The sequence below is a fragment of the Glycine soja genome, chromosome 1 (genome assembly GCF_004193775.1).
Source record: "Glycine soja cultivar W05 chromosome 1, ASM419377v2, whole genome shotgun sequence".
Taxonomy (NCBI): domain Eukaryota; kingdom Viridiplantae; phylum Streptophyta; class Magnoliopsida; order Fabales; family Fabaceae; genus Glycine; species Glycine soja.
The window spans coordinates 5,206,614-5,213,285 of NC_041002.1; the positions used below are offsets into that span (position 1 = coordinate 5,206,614).

Genomic DNA, 6,672 nt, shown 5'->3' on the forward strand with positions numbered 1-6,672 from the left:
CACTAAATATGTATATGCTGACAAAGATAGTGAAGATAACCATGATCCATCTGCAAAGTATAGTCTGGATCCACATACTTGGGAACAATTTGCAAAGAGCCAACAAAAGCCTAATTGGCAAGTTTGACGTAACTTGTTTTTACATAAAATTTGATTTAGGTAAAGTTTGTTAAACTAATTATTTCACGGATACTGTTTTTACATCATGACAGGGAATAAGGAAAAAAGCTCAGGAGATTCAAAAATTCAATGATTGCCCCCACTTATTGTCTCGTGGGGGATACGATCTGTTGGGAAAAAAAATTGAAGGACAAGAAAAGGAAGACAAAACTCCATGATGCTGAGTTTACTGAAAATTCAGCTATGATCGAAGACCCTCCATCCCCGATTGCAAGACATGTCAAGTGGAAGATGGCTCGAACAAAGCGATATGGCCAGATGACATCTACAGCGGCACAAGAGATCTCTGACAAAATTGTGAGTTGATGTTATGAGTTAATTTAAACTAGAACTATTTGTATGATGATAACCTAAGAACCCAATGTTCCCTTTTTGTTGTTGTCATAGGATGATTTACAGGAACAAACGACACAAGGCAGTTTTGTGCCAGATGGTCGTCAGGACATATTGAATACTGTGCTTGGCCGACCAGAGCATCTTGGTTGTGTTCGTGTAGTTGGACATGGTGTCACCATCGGCCATTACTTTGTACAAGCATCGCGTGGCTCCAACACTTCTTTGGCAATAATCACCGCAGAACAATTGGTTGAAATCATAGGAAATCTAAAGGAAGAGTGGAAGAGAGAAGTAGAAGAGGAAAACAGACGGAGTATGGAGATAATGAAAAAAGAGTTGAAGGAGGCGATCAAAACTGAGTTATCCCAAATGGCCTCGCAACACTCACCCCCATTAGACGCGCTTGACCCTGACGTATTAGCTGCACATGTAAGCACCAAAGGAAGTTGTGTTGAAGTTGTTGGAAATGTTGTAACTAAGGAGCCTTCTGCGGTTGATGTCACTACTATGGGGTTGTACATAGTTGGTGACAAGTGTACACGGCTAGTGGCCTTGGGAAAGGTGTTTGATAATGCTGCCACAATGTACACAATGTCCCGTCTTCATCACTTACGCAGATGATGTGGTCAAGGTCAGTGTTGTGATTGTTTACAACAGTGACGTGATGGTCCCATTTCCCAAGTAAGAGATTCAGTATGTCAAGGAGGCCATTAACATTTTCATTGGATGGCCGACACATCTTTTGAAACCTATCTCTGATGTAAGTAATATGATTTTCCCTCTGATTGTTGTCATTGACATTGACATTGGTAATACCTCCTTGTAGGGCAATATATGTAATTGTTGTTTTCTTTAACCATATAGGATTCAAACCATAATGTGCAGAAACCAGTGGGACGTGTTGATGGGAGCAATGTAGGTGCTGCAGAGGATCCATTGGGAGATTTGATGAAGATATTGTATGACGTGTACCAAAAGCTAGAGGAACTCCCGTGGGATGGGACGAAATTTGGGCTTCCAAATGTAGAAGCAAGATTTTTCATCACACATGTTGATGTAGCTAAGATAATAGCAGGTGACAAGTGTCTGAACATATCTATACTGCAGTTGTGGATGATGTAAGTCATTTGAATTACAAGGTTTCATTTTTATTACCTCATAATGAATATTGTTTCAAAGTAATAGCTTATCAATAATGATTTGCTTGGGTTCGAAATAGGTTTATGGATGACTGCTGTAGAAGCAAAGATCATGGTTCAGTGTATGGTTTCCTTGAGCCTCATTCGATACACAATGCTAAGGATAGACGTCAACAATGTTAACATTACATTGAAACATGGGTCAAGGAGTCACAACGACAACTGTACTTAGGAGCTTACTTGAATCAGTAAGTTAAAGTTGTGTAAATGCTTTCTAATCATTGATGGTTTATGAAGTAGCTAATTATAATTGCCGACTTTAGGGCACATTGGCAACAACTTGTTCTATGTCCAAGGGAAAACATTGTTGTTTGGTTTTGTTCTTTGCGAAAAAAGCCTGATATTAACATAAAAGCTGCAATTAACAGGTTCTCCTCAAATTTATAATTGATTTACTGTATAATTGTTGTTCAGACTATGACAAGGTTTGTCATGAAATATATGTTTTTTTTGTAATTTTTGTGACAAGTCCAATGAAGACAATAACCAGTACTTTCGAAGGTATGTCTGATCAAGCTACACCTTGGTGGATTGAACCAAAGGTTAGTAATTATTTAATCAATAGGTGTTTGCAATGAAGACATTTTACACTTTCTATGGGTTCAATGTTAAATATGTTTTCATTGTAAAATTTAGAGTCATGTTCAAACCGGAGGCTATGAGTATGGATATTATATCATGCATTGGATGTGGTGCATAGTTACTTGCGGTTTGAAGGATGATTGGAACAAGGTATATTTACTGACACAAATTTCAATTGTTAGAATCTATAATATTTGTTCAATTATGTTTGCAATCGTTGCTAATAATGCCATGGGTTGTTAATTTTGTAGTGGTTTTCTGATGGAACAGCGTTAGAAGTGGAAGCCATCACTACACTTCGCAAGAAATGGGCAACATACTTTTTAGCTATTAAAAAAATTGGATGTTAAATATGATTTAGATTATGTAGGACGAAATTTTTTCCTTCATGACATGCTTTATTGTGAACATTATAAACAATTTTGGTTAATAATTGACAATTTTTAACAATAACTTTCTTGGGCTCTGTCTACATGTATGTCTTGATGTCTATATGAGGTTGTTAGTCAGAAGCACAATTTGTTGGAAATAGCAGTAATGCTTCAAAATTGATCTTCACTTCCTTTGAGTACAAAGGTATAAATTACAGGGCTCATAGTGCTTCATTGACTGATTTTTGTGGTGTTGGAGCTAGAAATACATCAAATACAAAGGCTTTTCAGTCTGCAATCAGTCATCTGAGTCAGTTTGCTTCTAAAGGAAGGGTTCAACTGTATGTTCCTACTGGGAAGTGGCTTACAGGGAGTTTTAGTCTAATCAGTCACTTCACTTTGTATGTAAACAAAGATGCTTTTCTTATTGCATCTCAGGCATGTATTTTGTTTTATGTTCACTCTTTTAAGACTTAGTGATCACTAATATGATGAAATCATGACCTGGTTAACAATCAATTTCCGGGTTTGCAACAACTATGCTTGTGTTCTCTGGGTGAGATAGGCTATATGGATTACATAACACCATTAGATTCGATTAAAAATCAAATCCTCTTAAATATTATTCATTGTAAGATTTTTTAATAATTTATTTCAAGTTTGAACATCTATCCTTCTTTTATATGACTAAAAATATTGTAATCTACGTTCCTCAGCAGTGTTTCTTGTAACCTTCTTTGTATGTGTTTAGAAATCTTAACTGATTTTCTGTCATCTTTTTTTTTCATAGGTCTTTGCATTCCATCTTAGTTTTTCTGCTCACTATGATATGTTGGAGGCTTCTATTTTGTGGTGAGTATTTATTGTTATTTCTATGCCTACTATTATGTTTCTTTGATAGTTGGTTTTTTGTAGTCCTTATTGAGCTAAGGAGAATAAGGTATTTCTTGATTGAAGCTTTGTTTCTTATATTGAATATCTACTCTCTATAGAGAGTTCCATTTCTTTTAATTGTTGTTGTATTCTTAGGTTGTATTGGATATGGGTATCCCTGCTTACCTAACAATAATGTTGCCGAACTAACTTCTTCCATTTAATGGTTTTTAACATATTGGCAAATACTTGTAGGCTTGCAATGCTCATGCTTCTGTTGAACACATTTCCAAAAGCAACAAAGTATGTCAAGAGTTAGTTTTTTCGATTCTATCATTTCTTTCCTAAAATGCTTATGCTTCACAAAGAAGCATTCATTTTTATGTGTTTGTTTCAGCAACTGTAAGCTTCGGAAAGGTTACTTATGAACAAAAGCAAGAAGTTGAAAATTCTGGGTTGGCAATAAATTCATGGTCAATGCAAGAACATGTCTGTTCACATGCAAGAACATGTCTGTTCAAAATTTGTTTTATGAAAAAAATGAGGGCATGGTTAAACCAAATAGATGTACTCTGAGACTTTGACACACAGATTTGTTTGGTCCAAGGGACCGCATGATTGATAACTGTTAGTCATTATTTATGACTAACTTTTGTATTGAATAGTTACATGAAATTAGCATCTTTCCTCAAATTTATGGTTCTTTTTGTAGGAATTGTACATATTTTCATGTTTAGTTTGATTTTATATAGTAGATACTCACATTTTGTGAATTAATGTTGAAACCACTTCAGTTTCAGGCTAAAAGAAGAAAAGGTTCAAGCAGTTGATGTCTCGCTAAGCGAGACATATGCGCTTAGCGAGTGGCATCCTCTAAGCGGGGCATGTAGCTCACTTAGCATGCTAGGAAACCCTAGAAGAGGATCAGTCAGAGATGTGCTCGTCCGGCGCGCCGCAAGCTCGCCCAGCGAGTCATTTGTCTCTTCTCGCGCTTAGCACGCCCAGCTCGCTAAGCCAAATTTCACTTACTCTCGTTAAGCGAGCCTTCAGAAGCTGAAACGTCCAAGTAGCCTTTAAAACACTAAAGTTGGCGAAAACTAAAGAGAGGAGTCGAAAAACAGAGCCAAGGGAGAAGCTAGAGCGACAAAAACAGAGTCACCAAGAGAGTTTAGGTTAGAGGAGTGAGATTAAGGTTCTAAAGGTTGAAGGAGACATCCTCAACCCTTCTTAGCCATTTTCCTTCACTCAAAATCTATTCTTCTTTGTATTGAAAGCTCATTACTTGTAATGAAAGGCTAAATCTCTTGGTTGGGAAGTTCTACTGAACCTTTGATGTAACATTCTTTCATTATCTATTTAATGTTGTTTTTATGTGTTCATTGCTTCTATCCTTTCTTATTTTTACATGCTTGTGGCTTGATCACCCATTAATTTTATAGTTAGGATTTTTAGCATTGGGAAGTGCTTTAAAGTCTTAGAACTTGGTAGAGCAAGCTACAAAACTGTATGTCTAGGAATGGAGTGCATCAATCTAGTCCATATTATGTTGTAGACTTAATGCAACTCTTGTAGGCTGAGTTTGTTGAGGGATAGGGGTCGAGGTTTAAAGAGAGTTAGGCCCATTCACTTGAGGGATCTTGATTTGGGTAATTTCTCAGCATAAGAACACTAGGATAACATTAAATAGAGAAAAATACATAACAACATCAAGGAAAATTCAGTAGAATGACCCAACGCTTTTTACTTGATTGTTTTACTTCTCAAACTTTAGATATTTAGTTTATAGTTAACTAGATTTTAGAACAAAATCCCAACTTGATATTTGCTTGCTTTCATTTTATACAAATGTTTGCTCACTGAATGTACAATTTTGAGTGAAACAAATTCCCCATGGATACGATACTCGGTCTTATCGTTTTAATATACCACTTGTGCGAATCGGTACACTTGCCAACATTCACGAACAATAACTTCTCTTAGGCTTTGATAATTTTGATTTGTAACTTAAGCATGATAGGAGAAATGGGGTAAAATAAGGTGGTATGTGTCTCTGTGATGAACATTATTAATTTATCATGTCAGATGAGTGTGATCCTGGATAAAACAAGTGGAGTCTCATAATATCAGATCCTCTTGTTTTAATCTATACAACTATACATGTTTGATTTCAATGACTTGGAAAAACCCAAAGTATCTATGTTGTGTAATATTACATCTTTTGTGCAATACAAAGCTTCTCTCCACTCACAGTCTTTCAAATGCTATATCCTTTCATCATCTAGAACATGTGTTTTCATCCATAATCAATAATTCTAAAAAAAAATGAATAATGATAGGTAAGTTTTAGCTCAGGCCGCTATTTTGGTGGCAACAACAATGATGTTGTTTCTCATCTTCCATTTGATGTAGGATTTGACGTATAAATATATCACATGTGTAGATATCTTGATATGAAGCCTACCACTTTATGCATTAGACCTTTCCTTACATGTGTACATTTTTTTAATGTTTATATTTTAGGTTGTAGGGATAATTGCAATAGTTGGGGATTCTGTCACTGACTTGAAAGTTGGTATGCCTTGTGCATTCATGACTTTTGGAGGCTACGCTGAATTCTTAATGATGGGTAGTGCTTAACATAATGTTTTATATTTTTCCTTTCATATTAATGACTTAATTATTGGAGTTTCCATGTACCACTTATTTAGAAAACCATGTGTTTGGTTATTAAGTTGATCTAATAATGATACTGCGATGATATTTATTATGATGTAAGTTATTGAAGTTGTCTTGTTACTTGGGATAGATTCCTTCAAAACATGCTCTTCCAGTGCCTAGACTAGATCCTGAAGTTGTTGCCATGCTTACATCAGGATTGACAGCCTCAATTGCTCTAGAAAAGGTTGACTAATATAATATTGTCTCCTTGCTTCAGATGTATCCTTATTTCTAAGTATTTGAGATTATACTCATCTTTGATATCAATGTAAATCAAGCCTTTTTTTTATTATCTTCTGTGAATCTTCCACTGGCTTGTCTTAATCAGAGTTTCCTTTTTTGTACACTCAAAAGGCAGGACAGATGGAATCTGGAAAAGTGGTCCTTGTTACTGTTGCGACATGAGGAACTGG

General features: G+C 35.8%; 1 long non-coding RNA gene and 1 pseudogene across 1 annotated transcript; both read left to right on the forward strand.

The window, feature by feature from the left end:
- Positions 1–3,081, forward strand: LOC114401789. Its single transcript, XR_003664372.1, has 7 exons — positions 1–477; positions 568–1,276; positions 1,381–1,634; positions 1,736–1,903; positions 1,979–2,257; positions 2,352–2,447; positions 2,549–3,081. It is a non-coding gene; the product is annotated as an uncharacterized LOC114401789 (long non-coding RNA).
- Positions 3,082–3,167: 86 nt separating this feature from the next.
- LOC114406686 lies at positions 3,168–6,452 on the forward strand (annotated as a pseudogene).
- Positions 6,453–6,672: the final 220 nt, after the last annotated feature.